The sequence below is a fragment of the Oryctolagus cuniculus genome, chromosome 13 (assembly GCF_964237555.1).
Source record: "Oryctolagus cuniculus chromosome 13, mOryCun1.1, whole genome shotgun sequence".
Lineage (NCBI taxonomy): Eukaryota > Metazoa > Chordata > Mammalia > Lagomorpha > Leporidae > Oryctolagus > Oryctolagus cuniculus.
In genome coordinates this window covers 10,997,322-11,018,629 of record NC_091444.1, presented here as the reverse complement: position 1 = coordinate 11,018,629, position 21,308 = coordinate 10,997,322, and positions in this window count along the sequence as shown.

The following is a 21,308-nucleotide window of genomic DNA, read 5'->3' as shown; positions in this document are numbered from 1 at the left end:
TACAGTACCATGTGACATGCTGATACATGTATTCAACATGCAGTGCTCAGTCATGTTAAACATCTGTCGCCTCAAACACTGAATTTCTATGATGAAAACATTCAAAATCCTTTCTTCTAATTCCTTTTAGATAAATAACCTGTAAGCTATAATCTATAGCCATGATACTATGCAATGGAACACCCGTACTTTTTGTTCCCTTCTAATTATAATTTACTACCTACTAAACAAGGCAAGTAATTTTATAAACATAACAGTTTACCCAACTCACAATTTTAGAAGTCCAAGTACCAGATAGAAACATAACCTGTGGGGCAGCCCTATCAGGGTGACAGATGACAGTGGAGGCGTGTGTGTGTGTGTGTGTGTGTGTGTGTACAGCAAGGATCACATGCAAACCAGGAAGCCAACAGAGCAGCTGAGCCCAATCAGTCTTTTATAGCCAACCCTCTGGTAAGAATTGCATTCCAAACATATGACTCCAACAACCTAAAGGCCTCCTAACAGGTCCACTTTCTAAGCATGGTAACTGGGCTGTTTTCACCTTCTTAATAACATTATACAACTTGAGTATTTAAAATCTTGCATGGGTTTGGGAGCCAAATCAAATTCAAGCCATAGTACATTGAGATAAATACTGCAAGTTAGTATGTCAGTATGTTTTAATTATTCTAAAATATCTACAAGTTGCACATGATTTATCAAGCTTTGGAAGCATATGCAAATGTTGCATTGCAAGTTTTCAAAGTTAACCTTTGGAGCTCAAATTATAGATGCGAAAATGACACTAGTAGCCCATTTTAAACTCACTTCTCAAAATTTTTATTTTGGGTTTAAGTCATGGGTTATTAAAGTGCTTCACTAAAGATCTCTACAGAGAATATTTAGTTCTTATAACTCAACAGACAAAATTAGGGATAACATAGCTATGTTTATAAAATAAGAGAAAACTACACATTTTTGTCTCCAAAACTACAAACATACTGCCAATAATTGAGTATCTTTTTATTCAGTGTAGGTACACTAACGACAAGAATGAAAGGGGCTAGCATCTTTCTTTTATGTGTCCAAAGATAGTGTTCCCTACTGTCGAAAGCAAACACTAACATTGTTTTGTAATGCAATGTTTTCTTTATATTCTAGAGTGTTTTACACAAATATAGACAAGTTTATCATCCATGAGTGTATGGTTTGCATTAATTGTATTCACCACTTTAGAGGCATTTATTATACCCTCACTGTCCTGTTGACATTTGCTTTGGGTCAGCTTACTGTGTATTTATTACTTTCAATTGATGGTTAGTTGAAAGCTTACATCCACAATTCAACTTATTTCAAAATATTCCTATGGACCTACATCATGCTCCAGAAAACAATGTTGAAATTATAGCATGAACTAAGAAAATATCTACTGCAAATTTGACAACAATGTCTTGTTTCTTCTTTTGGCACACAGGCAGTGTATTAATGAGCTTGACATTACTTGAGATGCCAACAAAATCCTCCTAATGACTTCACTAGCATATACTTTTAACAGAAGCATTATTGTAGTTTTAATTCACTAGCGACATTAGATCTTCAGCAAAAATAAATATCCAAAGGCATTCAGTAGTGTGTATAACAGAAATTGGGGATGGATCTTCTCATCCAGAAAATTTCTTGGTAGATTCTTAGTTGGGAAAAAAAAATAAAACTTCACACAATTAAATCATTGAATTTATGTGATAGAGCATAACAGAATATGAAGCATTTATTTCTGATATAAATGTGTGGAATTAAAGATAGCTAGTCTACAACAAAGGAAGGTCACTGTTGGCACACTTGGTTTGATAATGAGTGTGATATACTGAAATATGATAAATAAAGCAAATAATTAAAATTTTAATTTCACAGGAATAGTAAATATGCTTGACTAAGCTACTTCAACTCAATGCTTATTTTTGCTGTGTTTACCCATTAAATTTTAGCACATCTTAGAAGATTACATTTCAGGTTGTACTGAATTTGTGTTTCTCATCGTTGGAAGTATTACATGTAGTTATTCCCCATAGACTATTCCTAAAGGCAACTCCTTTAAACTTGACACCTACTGCAGGGAAAGCAACTAAACAGTATCCATAGCACTGTTGGAATTATGAATAGCCAACTAAAATCACTGAACTTATTTGAATTCTTAACCAATTATTTATATTGGCTCTCATTGTCTAACTCTTCAAGCAACTGTTCTCATGTAAAGGCTAATCATTTTAAAAATATATTTTCTTTAAATATAATTCCTCAGCTGTTATAATCAATTTAACTACTAAAAATAGTTGTCATAAGTAAATATCTTTATTTTGGTTATGATCTTGTTTTTCTTTTTTAAAAAATTGGAAAAAAGCTAGTGATGTTTCATTTTATTTTTCAAACTGTTTCCACTGTGTTGTCCTAGGTATCAGGAACACTGGAATGAGTAACTCAATGTTGTCCTATCATACCTCCTTCTAGCCTTCTAGTTATTAACACAACGTATTGCTGTCTATTTTGAGAACAGAATAATCCACTTATCATAGTACATTAAAAGCACAATGTTAGGGGCAGGCTTTGTTAAAGAGAAAATTAGGTCACCAATTGTAATGTCAGCACTCTATACTGGAGTGCTGACTTGAGTCCCAACTGCTGGAATCCAATTCCTAATCCAGTTCGCTGCTTATGTGTCTGGGGAGGAACCAAGGAAGTCCATCTGTTTGAATCCCTACCACCCTCCTGGGAGACTCAGATGAAATTCCTGCCCCTGGCTTTGTCCTGGGGCAGCACTGGCTGCTGACAGTTTAATCTGCAGGCAGCAGATTAAAGATACATCGGTTTTTTTCTCCAACATTTTAACTTTCAAATTATATACATAAGTTTTAAAAACATTAGATGTTTCCTTTCAACTTTTATTTTAATGTGCGGTGTCTATAGTAAATGACAAGGACAATGATAATGATGTTGGTGATGTCGCTATATAGTGATGTCTGGCCCTAGAAAAATTTTCAAATTAAAAATTTGCCATACCTTGCATTGTGGCCCACTAGGTTAAGCCGCTGTCTGGGCACGGGCATCCTATTGAAGCACTGATTCAAATCCTGGCTGCCCCACTTCTGTTTGAGCTTCCTGCTCATGTGCCTGGGAGACACCAAAAGATGGCCCAAGTACCTGGGTCCCTGCCCCCCATGTGGGAGACCCAGTTCGAGTTCTGGCCTGCTGACTTCAGCCTGACCCAGCCCTGGCTGTTGTGGTCACCTAGGGAATGAACCAGCAGATGGAAATTTCCTGTCTCTCCCACTCTCTGTAACTCTGGCTTTCAAATAAATCACTTTTAAGAAATGTATTTGCCACCAAACTACATCTTGTACCACACAGTAGTACAAAACAATCAAAGCACTAGCTCATGTTGTATTACAGGTATTCAGAACAAATATTATGGCCTGAATAGCCATTAGCATTTTTTTCCTGGGAATTTAGTCATGTCAATGTAGTTTTTTACCATTATAAACTGAGGAAACATAGATGTCCTCAGATAATTTTTTAAATTAGTCAACAAAAATAAGTCAACAAAAATAAGTCAGAAGGGGCCAAATCAGAACTGTAAATTGAGTGTTAATGATTATCCATCAAAACACTCACAAAGTTTCCCTGTATGGAACGACCATGAACATTGTCACACTGGGAAAACGACTCTCAGATGATTTTCTGGGCACTTTTCTGTTATTGTTTTGGTTAACTTCCTTAAAACTGTTTCCTAATAAGTACATGGTGTCATTCCAAGGAAAATGCTGAATATCCCCAAAACGGTTGTCACGAGCATCGCTCTTGTCTGGTCTGTAACTGTTTAGAAGAGGCCACTCCCTCTACTTGATAGCCATTGCTTTAACTATGATTTGTCTTCAGGATTATACTGGTAAAAATATGCTTCATTTCCTCTTAAAATTCTTCAGAGAAGTCCTCCAGGATCTTGATCCCACTTCTGTAAAATTTTCATTGACAGCTCTGTTCTTGTCCACAGCTGGCTTGAGCACAACAGGTTTGGCACCCATGGAGTAGAAAACTTGCTCCACTTCAACTCACGCGATATTGATGGGAAAAATGAACTAAATGAAATGTCTAAGATGTTGGCTATGTTGTCTACTGTTAGTTGTCAGTTCCCTTCAGTTACAGCATGAACAACTTGACTACTTCCCTGACAAATTGCTGCGGGTGGTCTTCATCTTCAACATCTCACTGCTTATCAGAATGAGCTGCTCGTTGGTAAACTGCCAATGTCTTTGGGGCACTGTCCCCATAAACTTTTCATGAATCATCAGTAGGGCTGCAATTCTTCTGCCCAAGCCTCACCATACCTTTGAAGTTCGTGTTTGCTTCAATTGTGGCAGAATTCATGTTTCTCTGTAGGAGCACTGACACCTTATCCTTCTTGGTGCTCCAACCTAGATCTCATTCAGACATGTTTTAGCAAGTTAGCACAAGTTATTTTAGTTCAAAAAAGTTGAAATGCATGCATACTTTTTTCATGCTATGTATTTTCCTTGAAAGCAAAACAGGAAGCACTAGTTGAGATACATTTGGGTACAGTTAAATATTTTAAATATTGAAGATGCACAAAACACTATATCAGAGGTAGATGTGCCCCAAAATTGATTTATAGAGTGATTCTTCAATCCAGTGTTGGCTTCATTGCTAAGGGGTAATAAGAATTGCTGGAATTCAAGCGCAATGCCATCTACAAGTCTTTGGAGTAAGAGAACTTTCTGCAGACGCTCTCGCAGATTTCCTGGGAGTGTCTTCGTCAGAGCTGAGTCATCACAACCCCTCAGTCAGCCATCAGGAACATGGATAGAATTATCAATTTTGTTCTTGACTAATAATCACTAATGATCTAAATATCGTGAATTCAGTATGGACAATGCAATGACCTACACATGAAAGCATACACAGACCTACAGAGGTCCATAACTGTATTTAATGCTTTATCATAGCACATTCATTTTTCCTGTCAATGTATTTCAAAACTTTGTTAATGGATAGTTAACACACCATCAGGTACATAGAGCCCATTTCATTTAGCCATTCTATTCAATACATCTATGGTTTATCTTGTAGTTATAATGATAGGGAATGTAGATTTTTTTTCCTCCTGCTTCAAACAGTTGATCATGATATGATAAGGAGAATTATGGATTTTTTAACATCCAAAGTTTATTCCAGAAGGACCCTACTTATTTACATGCCCATAAAAGAGGCAAACAGCTTTCCCAAAAGTAAAAACGTCTTTATTGTATAGATCAGTTTTAATGTCTGAATAGTATTCTCATAGTTTATTAACAAGATTATACTTTGTTTCTAGTCCAATTGTTATGTGAACCCTTTAAGTTTTTTTTTATTTACATGAAAGGCAGAGTTGAGAGAGAGAGAGAGAGAGAGAGAGAGAAGTGGAGAGAGAGAGAGAGAGAGGTCTCTTCAATAAGCTGTTTCACTCCCCCAATGGCCACAATAACCAGCACTGAGCCAGGCTGCAGCAAATGAGCCAGGAGCTTCTTTCAGGTCGCCCACATGGGTGCAGGGGCCCAAAGACTTGGGCCATCCTCTGCTGCTTTCCCAGGCACATCAGCAGGGAGCTGGATTCAAAGTGAAGCAACTGGGACTCAAATTGGTGCCCATATGGGATGCCAGTGCTGCAGCCTGGGGCTTTAACCTGCTGAACCACAGGGCTGGCCTCCATTTCCCCAAGTTTGGTAACAAATGTAATGGTTTGCCCATATTAAAGTTTCTTAATCTTTAAAAAATGTTTTGACATCAAAATTGCCAAAATATATTCCCATTTAGTTTTTCAAATAGGCCATATTTCCAATACTGTTTGCTGGATTTTATGAACATTGTTAGAAACAGTATCTTATCTACTTAGTTAAGTATTCTAGAGCCTTTTGCAAAGCAATTTCTTCTTTTTCATTGCTCTGACAGTTCAGTGTTAATTCCACAGTTTTACTTCTGGAAGATCCATTATATGTTGTGATATCCTCTAGAGCAAGTATCTCTAGTCAGTAGAAGTAAAACACTAAGGCACAGTTGTGTTTAATTTTTACACATTCTCTCTTGCCAATGAGCATAGGGGTATCAAGTAGTTTATGAAACTGTATTTAGTGATCTTTGGGAAAAATTACTAAGGAGAAGACTATCTTTAACTGCAATCTTTTCTCTGGTCCTTTTCTTGGCTCTGAATATGCATTAAATAATTCTCAAAATAATTAGATAATACTCACTTTATTATTCTCATTTTACAAAAGATAGAAGTGCTCCAACATTGAAGATACAGAATCACATTCTGTTATTGCCAAGATGGGATCAAGATTGATGCCATCAAAACTTTGAGCACGTGCTTGTTCACGGTCAGCCACTTATGCTACTTTTAACAATCCTCCAGTGCCACAGGTGTGTGAGGTTGAGAGGTAAAAAGGTTATAGGTAATATTAACTTACAAGACGGCAGACTTTAGGAGCTGTGGAATCAGACCTCCTCTCCACCCCATAATTTTTGTACCCATCCAGAGGTGAGAGTTGGATGTTCATTTCACTACTGGTTGACCTCATTTCTTAATGTTCTTTGTGGGAGCGTTATGAGAGTGATTTAAAGAAATATGGCAGAGGTAAGGTGGTACTATACAGATTCCTACTGCACATCATCACAGCTTCTTTCCTTGGCTAGACAGCTGAGGAGATGTTAACTGCTGAAGGGTAACTCAAGACTTGATAAAGCCAGCGGGAATACCTCAAGTCTTCACCTAGTAAATCCACTTTAGTGTTAATCACTACCATCCTCAACAGCATTTTGTAATCAAAATGGGACAGAAACACCAAGCGATAGCTAACCACTCCCCATCGTAGACCTACTGATGATACGGTCCAGACTATATCTGACTTATCTGTGATATGCTTGCTGTGTGTGGCAAACAATGAAGAGCAAGCTGTGACCCTCAAGCTAAGTCATCAGGTGCATATTGCTTTTGTTCAGGATTCTCTATTACCACACCTGCCTGGTGAAATCTACATTACTGTCCACTGGCATTTTCCTTCTTCAGCAATGCTCAAGTCATCTGTTCTACCAGGGACTCTCTAGTGTCTTGTCATGTCTGCCTGGATCTGCTTATTAGCACCGCCCAGGGAACTAGACTGAGGTCCCTCATCATTTAACAAAGTTTCTTTTGTCACCTGATATACTTTGTCTGTCTACCATTTTCAAAACATTTAAAGGCTTACTTTTTTTCAATTACAACTCACAGAAAATGCAAGTCAAATGTTCTTAACCCACAGATATGACTTAAGGAATTGAGCCATGCCGAAAGCCAAGCACAGGTATTACTTCTTGACAAACTATTAAGGTAAACTTGACATCAACAGATCTCAGATTGTACTCATGGTTCGCTTGAATTTCTCCCTCCTCTTTGAGCTAATTCCCTTTATACAAATCTTGGTGAAGTAGATTTTTTTTGGGATTCAGGTTGGTTGGACAGTTTTAGGTCACTATTGAAGTACTATGGCTACAGGAAAGCAGTGTGCAGGGTCACACATCCCATTTCTTAACTTCAGGTCTTGTGACAGCATTCCACATTGCCCAAGCATTCGCCACATAAAGCAAAAAAATGTTGGGAAAGGGGAGGAGGAAATTTCAACTCCAAGCACAGGCAATGTTTTATGCAGACACTAAGATGTCCCCAAGCTGGAAGGACCAGGCTTCATGGGACCACACCAACTACAGTCACGAAAAGATACTGCTGTGGTTTCAATGTGTTCCCTGAAGTTCACATGTTGGAAACTTAATTCCCAGTGTGACAGTGTGGAATGTTGGTTGGGTCATGAGGAATCAGCCTTGGTGAATGGGTTAAAGTCAACATCCTAGGAAGGAGGTCCTGATATGGGTTGACCTCACCTTGGTGAATGGGTTAACGTCAACATCCGAGGAAGGGGGTCCTGATATGGGCTGGCTTCAAGCCTCCTCTCTTGCCCTCTGACTCCCCATGGCTTGCCTTTTGCCATGATGTGATGCAGTAAGAAGGCCGTCCCAGACACAGCCAGTGTCTGGAACCATGAGCCTAATACATTGGGATACAAGTGGACACTGATGGGTGACATATAAAGGAATCCTTAAGTATTATGCTGTCTTCCTTGTACTTTTAAATGAACTAGTCTAAAACCAACCATAGAAGTATCATGCTATTTTAAAACATGTAATAATATGGAATTTAACATTTGTTAATAAAATATTCTTAACTATTTATATGGTTGAGTCTGTCATACTCCTAGGTTTTTGACATTTTGCTTATGACTTCCAAAACCCTTATTTACTCCCAAGTATTTGATTATTGAATTAGTTCAATCACTGATAACACAGAAAATATTAAATATACTTAAACTGAATATAGACTATCACTCAAGATACTTTTTTTTTGACAGGCAGAGTGGACAGTGAGAGAGAGAGACAGAGAGAAAGGTCTTCCTTTGCCGTTGGTTCATCCTCCAATGGCCGCCGCAACCCGCGCTGCGGCCGGCGCACCGCGCTGATCCGATGGCAGAAGCCATGAGCCAGGTGCTTTTCCTGGTCTCCCATGGGGTGCAGGACCCAAGCACCTGGGCCATCCTCCACTGCACTCCCTGGCCACAGCAGAGGGCTGGCCTGGAAGAGGGGCAACCGGGACAGAATCCGGCGCCCCGACCGGGACTAGAACCCGGTGTGCCGGCGCCACTAAGCGGAGGATTAGCCTAGTGAGCCGCGGCGCCAGCCAACTCAAGATACTTTTAAACTGCAATGTTATATTGACAGAACTTTGAAATCTCTTGATTTTTTAATGATTTTTAAATTGGCAAATAAAAATTAAATATATTTGTCAAATACAACATATTTTGAAATATGTGCATGCTTTTGAGTGGCTAAGTTGAGCTAATTAACATGCAGTACTTCACATTTTTCTTTGGTGAGAATGCTTAAGATCTACTCTCAGCAATTTTTGAGAATACATTGTTAATTATAGTCATTGTGGTTTAACAGATCCCAGTTATTCCTCCTACCTGAAATGTATACTCTGACATCCCAACATCCCCCCCACCCCAAAAATAAATCTTTACCATCTCTGAACTTTCTACTTCTGTGAGTTCAGCCTTTCTAATTCAACATGTAAGTGACATCACACAGTGTCTTTCTGTGCTTAGCTGATTTCACTGAATGTAATACCTTCCAACTTCATTCATGGTGTGATAAATCACTTTTCATTTTTTTAAGACTGAATATATTCCATTTGTGTATATGTATATATATACATGTACACATACACTTTAATGCTTCATCATTTATCACTCAAGATAAACTTGAGGATCATTGTCTTCAGTTTTAAAAGAAATGCAATTGTGGAAATCTTACAATACTAGAGTTATCTACAATGTTCTGTTGTCCTAGTCACTAACATAATATTCTTTACGACTGGTATTGGCAATTTCGAGTAAATTTTATGGCAATATTTATGTGAGTTCTGTACAATCTGTTAAATTTATTCTAACATTTTTTTTCCGATATTTTTGTCAACAAGTTCATTTTTCTATTAGATATTCTGACTGGTGTTACTGATAGATAAAAATACCTTGAAATGTTATGTTTGTATCTGGCTACTTTATTGGTATTTTATAATACATAATACTGCTAACCTAGGAATCATAATCAACTGCTTTTATGAGGGCTGAGAAAAAGTAATTAATCAATCAAAATAAGGTGATTTTTCTTGGTCACAAAAAAAGTCTGGTGATCGGAGTTCCAAGTTTACATAGGAGCCCCATGATTTCACCAGTCAATCTGGTTATTATCTCAATCCTTCCTACTCTTTGTCATGTGGCTTGCAGCTTCATTTTTCCATATTTGTGGCCCCCATGGCTAAAGCTCCGCCTAATACATCTGCAGCCTAGAATTCACTATAAGGATAAAAGCCATCACCTCCAAATCATGACCTGGTCCACCCTACCCTGCCTTTAGCAAAGTCATGCACCAAGTATGCAAAAGTCAGTTTACATGCCCTAAGTGTCTGTTATAATATTACCCTATGTGTTAGATGACAATCATAACCAAATTTACCTAAATATATGCATTCCACTGAGGTAAAAGTGTTAGAATAGACAACCGCATGTCTGTTCCACTCATTTGCAGGTGTTTTGGTAACATTTATTAATCAGAACATATCAACTTTTGGTTATATGTAATATTCTTAACATATATTTTAATACTAAAGGTATAAGGCAGTAATAATGAAAAAATAGTGATGTTAATTACTGGGATTTATAACACATCCTGCCAGACATAGAACAAACAATACTTAGGTTTTAACTTCATTTTAAGTTTTTAGGAGCCAGCTAATTGTTTTCATTTTATATTTGACATCATGTAAGGTGAATCAAAAATATTAACACTGACTTTTTGCCTTGAATTGTCCATTTTACGATTCATTTTATTTTACCTGACTCACCATTTTTGAACTCTATGGATTCTGCAGTTTCATTTTCTGTTTCTATCATGATTTCATTTGAATCTTTCCCAGCAGTATTTTTTCATCCTTTTCTTGTTAGTCTCCTACCACGTAAATTTTTGAGATGGCAAATAGTTTGTCATCAAATCAAAAATCAGAAAAAGTATACACAAATAGTACAGATTGACGAATCCAGAGGTGGCAGGTAGTGTTCTCGATGGTCATCATTCAGAACAGCACTTGACCTTGATACTACTGATCACTACTCAGTGACAAATTAAAGATGTTTATATTGACGTTTATAACTGATACATTGTGTTTCTAAGATCTTATTGTATACCTTTCAATTTTGTCCTATGATGTGTTTTCCTTTACTCTTTTGAAGGTAATGTGTTCATTTATAATTGTGCCCACTATTATTACTGCATGAATATAAAGCTGGCTTAACCTGTATTCCTAGTTAACAATGTCAAAATCCAAGAATTGGAGTATCCTCAACCAAGAGCCATTCCTTCTGCATTTTTAAATGTAAAAACTAAGAGACCACTATAAATGATGTGAGTAAGTTGAGAGCCCACTGGTGAGTAGGTTCTGTCACTTGGAGTTCTTCCTAGAGAAGAGGAACAAGCAGCCCATCCTGAGGACAGTGTTAGCAGCAGGTGAACAAGGCAGGTACAGTTCCAAGACCCCATACGGAAGGCATGGGTTCCACTATAGGAGACCCAATTGTTTTAGGGTGCGCCCTTCTCCCTGCCCTCTGTTGGCCAAGGGACGTTTTTTATTCTGGCTGTCCAGAGCCCACATCCTCAACTTGAAGGAATCCAAGGACACATGGGGAGCAGGACGCCACCTCCCAGAGAAGCAAGGTAAGAAGTCCCCTCCTTGTGAACGCACCCCTGGACCACAACTACAGATCATGTGAGAAACCGCACAGGGAGCGGCTGCACCCCTTTCTGCTCGTGGGATCTCGGAGTGGTTGCTAACACCTTCTGCCTCATCTCCTCAAACATGAAATGAAGATTTGAAGGACTTAACAGCTCTCTGCCCTCCTGCATGTTACGAGGTTGCAGTGAAGTAAAATGTGTAGCTCCTTCAGAGCAGCCCCTACTACACTGTAAGTGTTGCATTTGTTCAGTAAAAGTACACCTACACAGGCTTTTGAATCTTGATGCAGTAATTCCTGAAGCAGCCTTAAGGATCCGTCAGGTAATTCAATGTCACCATTCCAGGTAGGACACAAGGTCCTGTTGGTGGCATGTGGGCTGAACCTTCTCTTCCTTGGTCCCAGGATACACCTGATTCCCAAGCATTCCCTGAGGAAATGCTAAGCTGCTAGATACCTTCAAAAACCATTCGTTTCCTGCTTCACTGCAGATGTTTGTTTTAGCAAACTAGTGCCTTGATGTATACCAGGCACTCTGTTTTATGCCCCCTAATCTATTCTGCACACATCTCAATTAAGATCAAGTTTATCAGCTGGACTGTCAACTCCATGAGAGGAGGGGCAGCTGTCAGTTCTACTTCCTTTCGCATATTTAATAGGGACTGAGACCAACTCCTAATAAATGGATGTTGGAATAAGTGGTTCAGGCGAGTGGGAGAATGAATGATATGCATTCTGACAGGCAAAAGGAAGACCCATCCAGTGGCAGCTGCCCCCAAGTAAAATGTTGCTAAAATGTGTATTTTACCTCCTACTGTAATGATAGAGGTGGGCTCAGGGGGAGGCTTCAGCTTGGTGTTTCTGTTTCCATGAGATTCTAGAAGGGTTTCAGAATGCTCACAGGCATACAAAAAAGCCTTGAAGTACAAATGCAAATTAAATGCCACTTAACCTTGCAATAGGAAGCTGAATGTCCTTTGTGAATTGTAATAGCTTCTCCAAAATCAGCTAATCTAAGAGGACAAATTGCACCCTTTCTGCAGACTTCAGGAGGGAATACTTGCTACAGCTGAACACACGGTGGTCTGCGGTGCACTGAGCCATCAATTATTGTCATGAACACATAAAAGGTAAACCTAACAATAAAAGCCCCTGGAGGGATGCTTCATGATTTCAGTTCAATTTCTCCAAATTCAGAAGCTCAGTCTGAATATCATACTAGACAGACATTCGGGTCATTTTTTAAGGAGTTCTGGGATTCTTGGGAAACTACTTTGAAAAGGCTGCTACCTTCACACTGTTTTCCTTGACTCCAGATTCAAGGAAGTGACTTTGATTTTCCTCCAAACTACCTAACCTTCAGGGGAACAAAGAACAGCTCAGAGTTAGGAAATTACTGAGCTTTTACCAAAAAAGCAGGTTCTGTCTCCTTTTTACAGCTTCATCTGCAACCTCCCAATGCTGCTGCATTCCACACTCAGCTGTGAAGAGACTCCTTGCTCACAGGGAGCCAGGGCTTTCAGCTGTGGATCTTGCCAGTCTCCTAGTTTTTTTTTTGTTTGTTTGTTTGTGTTTTTTTTTTTTTTTTAATAGGCAGAGTTAGAGACAGAGAGAGAGAGAAAGGTCTTCCTTTTTCCATTGGTTCACCCCCCCCCCCAAATGGCCGCTACGGCCAGCGCACCTCACCGATCCGAAGCCAGGAGCCAGGTGCTTCCTCCTGGTCTCCCATGCGGGTGCAGGGCCCAAGCACTTGGGCCATCCTCCACTGCACTCCCGGGCCGCAGCAGAGAGCTGTCCTGGAAGAGGGGCAACCGGGACAGAATCCGGCGCCCCGACCAGGACTAGAACCCAGAGTGCTGGTGCTGCAGGCAGAGGATTAGCCCTACTGAGCCGCGGCGCCGGCCCAGTCTCACAGCTTTTAACAACACCCTCAGATCTGAATTCACTCTTGCTCCTCTCTTGCGTGGGGGTAAGGATGCCTATTATGAAACTTCCACCAATCCCCTATTTCTTCCTGCTCCATCCCCACCTCTATCACATCTCCTGTGATTTACTGACTCCTTTAGCCATTTCACATTATTAGGAATCTTTGATAATATTCCCACTAATGGATTAACTTAGCTGTGTCAATTATGTTTCTAGAACACCTCTTCTGTGAATCCCTAAATACGCCCTTGAGGTCATTACCTGACTTTCCGCAATGGCTTAGTAAATGCTGAATCCAAAGATCTATCATGAATTCCCCGGGGTTATTTACATTTTTATCATTTCTTTGAATAGCACAAGTGTGTACTACTTTCAATCTGCCGTAACTGACAATTTTCTTCCGGCCTCATTATTACTTTCTTCCTTCAGTAGCATAAAATGTAATTCTCAGGAAGAGTCAAGCTTATTAGCATTGCATGGGGAATGTTTCCAGATTATACATACTTGTAACCTAGATATTTTGAAGTAAGTGATTTACCCTTCAAGGTATCCAGCATAAATAGATTGAAAAGTAAATCACTGCTAAGGCAGCTGATGTTATAGTTAAGAGTACGCCATTTACCTTAGGTGGATTATGTAATTAATAAAAGGTACAATAATTATGGCCAAATCAAAGAAACATGAGACTAGTACATCCATGTCTCAATGTTATGAGCGCATGAACAAAGCATTTTCATTTTTGCCAGTATCCCTTCCACCTGGACTGCAGAGAATATACATCTTTCTAACCTCGGTGGCAGACATGTTGTCGCCTATCAGGAACATTCTGTAACTTCCTGCTTTTCCTGGTTACTAACAGTGCATTCACCTTCAAACCACAATCTGATATGCTCAAATGACAAAAGGATGGGTCACATGTTTTCAATAGGCCAATTGATTACCACATTCCTTGGGTTCCATGATAGATAACAAGGACACCTTTGAAGCAGGTGTCTAACTGTGGTCACATCCACAGGACATGGAGGTGCCCCAGTAGGCAGTACTCCAAGGCAGAGTTCTTTGATTTCAAACCACTAGCTTTCACTCACCCTCCTTCAATCCTTTTCAGCGGTTGCTACTAGCAATACATCAAAGTCTAAGTTATTCTCTAGCCCACTGGAAAAGAGAATACAAAGTAGAAACTATAAATGAAAGATTAAAAACAGTTCCAAGTTTTAATTGTACATAGAATATTGTGAGAATATATAATATAGTGAGAATATAATATAGTGAGAATATAATATAGTGAGAATAAAAGTATTATCTTTCTGTATGTGGCTTCTAACACTTAGCATAATATCCTCAAGCTTGAATATACATAACATGTCATTTGGAAAAATAAATTTTGAATATGTAACAACCCAATGAATTAAAAGGGGAAAAAGAGAAAGAGATAGACTAATAACTAGTAAAGTGGTAGACTTAAATTTAAGCATCACAACCAGGTAAAATATAAATGTTCCAGAACACCACAACAAAACAAGCATGCCTGACAAAATGTAAAGGCAGCAGAGGTTAAGAGGAAAATAATGAAAACTGTCACATTTAGCTACTATATAAAGAACGTCTAGAATGACCGTTTCTCTAAAATACAGTGTTAGACAAAATAGACACAAGAACAAGGGATTTTACCAAAAGAGGAATATCACATCATAAATAATGCTGACTTTTTCCAGAACAAATACCAACCTTTATGTATCTAAAACCAGAATTTCACAATTTATGAACTGACAAACCAAACGTAGGAATATGATCTAAACTTACAGTTGATGATCTCAACCTTTCTCTTTAGTATTAAAACAAGTTTAAAAATTCAGGAAAAAAATCTAGATAATTTCAACAACATTAATCTGCCTGAATAGTTGATTTTAGAATTAATAGATAACTAGAAACCACTACACCCAACATGTGTGGAATACATGCCTTGTTCAAGGGATAAGGAACACTCAACAGGACAGTCCACATTCAGGACCATAAGTGAGCTTCACCATACTTTTTAAAATATTAAGTTTTTTAAAGATTTATGTATTTGAAAGAGTTACAGGGATAAGAGGAGAGATCCATCAGCTGCTTCACCCTTAAGATGGCCACAGTAGTCAGTGCTGGGCAAAGCCAAATCCAGGAGCTCCATCAGGGTGTCCACATGGGGACAGAGGCCCAAGGTCTTGGGTCATCCCCTGCTGCTTTTCCCAGGCTATTAAAGAAGTGGATCAAAAGTGGAGCAGCTGGCACCCATATAGGATGCTGGCTTTGCAGGCATCTTTACCTGCTACTCCACAATGCTGGCCCCCAAACATTAAAAAAAATTAAATAATATAAAGCAAATTCTGCAACAATGAAACTAAAAGAGAAGCTAAAATTAATCCAACCTAATAATTGAAAAATAAGATGTCAATGAAGAGTGCACAAGTCCTAAAGAAGTTTCCAGACACATTTAAGATATTTTGAACTGAACAATGACAACAAAAAAACACAACCAACCTCTGTTTCTGTGGGTGCCACATCCATGAATTTATCCAACCTCGGATTGCAAATGTTTGAAAGGGCTGGAGGGGCCGGCGGTTGTGGCATACAGGGTTAAGTCACCACCAGCAATCCCATATGGGCACCAGCTCAGTCCCTGTTGTTCCGCTTCTGATACAGCTCCCCGCTGATGTGCCTGGGAAAGCAGAAGATGGCCCCTGCTACCAATGAGAGAGACCCAGATGAAGCTCCAGCTCTGGCCACTGCAGCCATTTGGAAGTGAGCTAGCAGATGGAAGATTGATCTGGCTCCTTTTTCTGTAACTCTGCCTTTCAGAAAAATAATTTTAAAAAGGAAAATTGGTGGTGGTGGGGGGCAGTGCTATGGTATACCGGGTAAAGCCAAAGCCACTACCTGCAGTGCTGGCATCCCATAAGGGCGCCAGTTCGGGTTTCAGCTGTTCCACTTCCATTCCAGCTCTGCTACGGCCTGGGAAAGCGGAACAAGATGGCCCAAGTCCTTGGGCCCCTGCACCCACGTGGGAGACCTGCAAGAAGCTCCTCACTCCTGGCTTTGGCCTGGACCAGGCCTGACCTTTGTGGCCATTTGGTGAGTGAACCAGTGGATGGAAGACCTCTCTTTCTCTCTGCTTCTCCTGTGTAACTCTGCCTTTCAAATAAATAAATCTTTAAAAAAATTGGGAAAAAGTGTACTGAACCATGCTATATACTTTTATGTTTTTACTTCCTAAAAGACATAGAATAATAACTATTTATAGAGCATGTACATGGTATTAGGTACTATATGTAAACTAGTGATGATTTAATACATATAGAAAATGGAGGAAGGTGACATCCGAATTCTATGCAATTTTATTGAAAGGATTTGAATATCCACACTGGGTCCTGGAGCCAATCCCAGCAGATAGCTAGAAGTGAATTTAAGTTAAACTCTCAGGATGTATATTAAGTACTCCTTAGTAGATATTTTATATCATTACAAATTTATCAGTGCAAAAATAAACTTATCAAACCCCCAACTGTCGCTCCCCCTCTTCGTGGAGGAACGACACAGGACCCTGCGCTGTTCTTTTGTGTGCTCGGCCCTCCCCGGGTTTGCTGCTGGTTCTTCCCGGGTTGGCTACTGTCCCTTCCACCTCCGTGGAAGGGCGGTTCCCCCTGGCCACTTTCCCCACTTCCGCAGGGGAGCAGCACACCGCCGGCCGGCTCTCTCGGGGGCTGCACAGGTGTTCCTTCAGCTAGATGTTCCCCTTAGATGTTCCTGGTGCATGCTGTCTCTCTCCTCCCTTATAGTCCTCTTCCGCCAATCCCAACTCTGCTGCCCACATGCCCAGCACGCTGCTCTCCTCCAATCAGGAGCAGGTCCTACAGTTTATTAGTTGAACTGGAGGCAGCTGTGTAGAAGCTGGTTCTCCCTTCTCAGCGCCATATTGTGGGAGAGCAGATGCATAGAATAAGTCTTAATTCCAGTAACTTAGTCTAGTCCGAGTTGCTCCCCACACCCAACCTCACCTTAAAAACTAGAAACACAAGAGCAAATTAAAATTAAAGAGCAAATGAAGTTAATAAAGATAGAATAATAAATCAATGAATCAGTTAAAAAAGCAAGTTACTCAAACACATTGGTTCACTGAAATGTCCACATAATTGATCAACTTTCTACTTGACTGATCAAGTCAACAAGAAAAGACAGCAAGTGCCAATTAAGATAGGAACATTATCGCAGATGCTCCTGGACTTAAAATAATACAAAAATGCTACTGAGAAGGTCATGTGGTACATCTCACCGCTAATTAAGACAACAGCTCCTGCAAAGATACAAAGTAACAAAACTTCTCAGGTAGAAATAGATTGTACAATCTTGGTCTAACCCAGAAATTTCTTGCACAATTTTTACACATCAGAAAATTCCAACTCTGGGTGTCTTTACTCTTACATTGTACCGGACATTCTAGAAAGAAAGAGTTCCAATGTTTCCTAGCAAAAAATAAAGGACACTTCCAATTCATACTAGAAAGACAATCAGAACTGAAGCTTCAATGGATGCAAGTCTAGTATCTATTTATTGTGCTCTGTTTTGTTTCAAGTACACGGAGACTCATGTATGCAAGGAATCATTACATGTTCTTGGAAAATGGAATTAAAAGATGGGGGGGGCAGTATTGTAGTGCACCAGATGAAGACATCCCTGGAGACACTCTCATCCCCAACTGGGAGGTGGCTTGAGTCCTAGGTGCTCTGCGTCTGACCCAGCTTCCTGCTGACATATACTGGGAGGCACCAGATGATAGCTCAGTTGCTAGGAGCCCTGCCATCCATGTGGGAGACCCAGATGGGATTCCTGGTTTCAGTCCGACAAAGACCTAGCTATTGTGTGCATTTGAAAAATGAACCACTGGATAGCAGGTTCTCTCCCCACTTTTTAAAACAAGTAATACAGATTTTCCATAGATTTTTTAAAGTATATCTGTATTTACATATATATATATATATACATATATATATATATATATCCGTAACACTAACAGGTGTATATTTTAACTGCAAGCTCACGTGCATAACTACAGAGGAAGCTGTAATAATATGCACGCAGAACACCGATGACTACATTGTAACACTCCCAGAGATGCAATGCTTTGGTTGCTCAGGAATACCACATGTGTATGACCTCTAGCATACCAGTCCACGGAAGCAACACTATTGCAATAGCAACGCTACTCTATGAATAAAGTCTATGTTCTTGAACTCAAAAAACTCTCTGGTAAATGCTTCCTGTGCATCTTACCCTCAAGAATTATTTCTTGTGGTACTTAGAAGAAAAAGATAAATTTTGTCAATTTTATTTTTTACAACTGATGTAATAGATGTGAATATTGTCTCCAATCTCAGTTTCAGCAATTCCTTTTCAAACATCAATGTCTTGGAGCAACTGTGGCAACCAGCAGGTTAAGCTGCAGGTTGGGATACTGGCATCCTTAATGGAGTGCCAGGTCCGAGGTTCCAGTCCTGGCTCGTCTGCAATTCTAATCCAGCTCCCTGCTAATGTGCATCCGAGGCAGGGGATGATGGCTCAAATATCTGGATTCCTGTTACCCACATGGGAGACCCACATTGGGTTCCTGTCTCTTGGCTTCTGCCTGGCTCAGCCCTGGCTGTTGCAGGCATTCGGGCATTCTCTCTCCTTCTCTTGCCCCATCACCCTGCACTTCAAGTCAACGCATTTTTAAAAAATCCTTATCCTTAAAATATAATTAAAAATTTTCCTTTCAAGATTTTTATTCACCACTGAATAATTTATATATCAAAGACAAATAATTATTTCCTCAATTTAGCTTATATGGTTTTAAAAGATGGTTTATTTAAACATGAAAACTTCTTGGGTTTTTTGTTTCTTCAAGTAAAAATTGCAATAATGCAATTTTATACTTCATCAAAATAATACTCACTGTAAATATCATGTACATCAGAAGCAAATTATGTTCAAAAATCTCTTCACAAATATGATTGTCCCTCACCAAATGCACTGCAAACAGGGTTAGATGATACATTCATAAAGGAACAAAGACAAAGAACAGACGGCTTATCTATTTTTGTTACTACCAATTTAAGGGCTGAGAAATATCACAAACATGAAATGTTCAAATAGGAAAGGATTCTAAGACTATTTTATATATTGGCTTCATTTACCTTCATCAAAGTCTTATGGGAAAATGTTACAATATACTCTACTCTATACTTAAAGATGCACACATACAATCTATATCTTGATTTGGGGACCCTAATTTGGAAACCGACATTTTTAATTTGAATATGCATAAATGAGGCTCAGGAAATCCTATACCAATTAAATACATACAGTATTTTGTGTATGTTTATATAAATACTTACAAAGGCTCAGAATATTCTTCTGTTTCCATCTTTTTGAAGAAAACATTAAAAGACATCATATTTTGAAGATTGAAAAGGGAACTTATCTAGAAATACATCTTTTCACATGTGTACCTCGTTTGTAGTTCAATTGAATTGGCAAAGTGTCTGTTGGGAGTGTGGCATTGCTGTGATGGTGTAATCACCAGTCAGTTAACCATACAAACAGCAAAGCATCACATCACTGTGCTGTCTCTACAGAAAAACCTTGACTTTCTCATGCTGTTGTACTTTACATAGTACAGCAATCAAGATCATACATTTAACCTATCATTTCTCTGTCATCATGCTTGGATGATTCATCCTTATGTAAAATATGGTGTGGCAATGAGCGTCAGCCACAACAATGCTGCACAATAACACATCACATAATCCTCTTGTGTGCTTGTGAGACAATGGGAAGGTTTTTGATTTTTGCCTCGGACTTTGCTTGGCGCATCAGTTTTGTTTTTGGTCTAGCCCCTGTAAGGCCATTGCCTGGTGGGCTAAGCTGCGTAACTTCCCATGGCCGTGTTGTAAGAAGCCACCGTGACCTGACACGTGTTCATGCCTCTGCTGCCATCACATCTGCACACTTTGGATTGGTGAAATCCAGCGCCATGGGTGATCCTACTGAGGAGATTGCTCCCTTATCAGGAGGTTGTGGCGAGAGCACAGATGTTACTTTACTGAGGGGACAGTGAGGGACTGTGACCAGAAGTTAGCTTATCATATGGTGTCAGTGATGCCAAGTTTAGAGTAGTAAGACTCAAATTTACTGATTGCCTGTCAAAAAAAAAAGATTGTTGCAGAGTGGACAGTGAGAGAGACAGAGAAAGGTCTTCCTTTTTCGTTGGTCCACCCCACAATGGCCGCTGCAGCCGTTGCACCATGCTGATCCTAAGCCAGGAGCCAGGTGCTTCTCCTGGTCTCCCATGCGGGTACAGGGCCCAAGCACTTGGGCCATCCTCCACTGCCTTCCCAGGCCACAGCAGAGAGCTGGACTGGAAGAGGGGCAACCGGGACAGAACTGGCGCCCCAACTGGGACTAGAACCCGGGGTGCCGGCGTCGCAGGTGGAGGATTAACCTAGTGAGCCACCATGCTGGCCTGCAACAATTTCTTACTAGGCCATGTAGGACCATATTTGTCATCTGAGATAAACAATGGATATTTTCATCATAATGGACTCGGACTTCTATCTTCGAAGCACATTGAATGTGAAAAATCATTTTTTAAAAAAAAACGTGTATTTTAAAGTTTCCTGAGTAACAGAATGGGTTTAACATCTTGTAAACTATAAATAACAAAAACATGACAGGTACCTAGAAATACTGCCTGATCCAGTAAAGGTGAGGATGTATAAGGTAGGCCATGTCCGCAAACTAACACTACGTTTGTGTTAACAATTAAGGTAGTTTTCAAATTTCACAAAGTGAAAATCCCTACATTCTCCAGTTTACAGAATTGTGCAAATCCTTCAGTGTAGGAGTGACTTCTAAGTCAGATAAGCATAGTAAATTTAGAAGTATCAGCAAGAGGGAGACGCCCCCTTC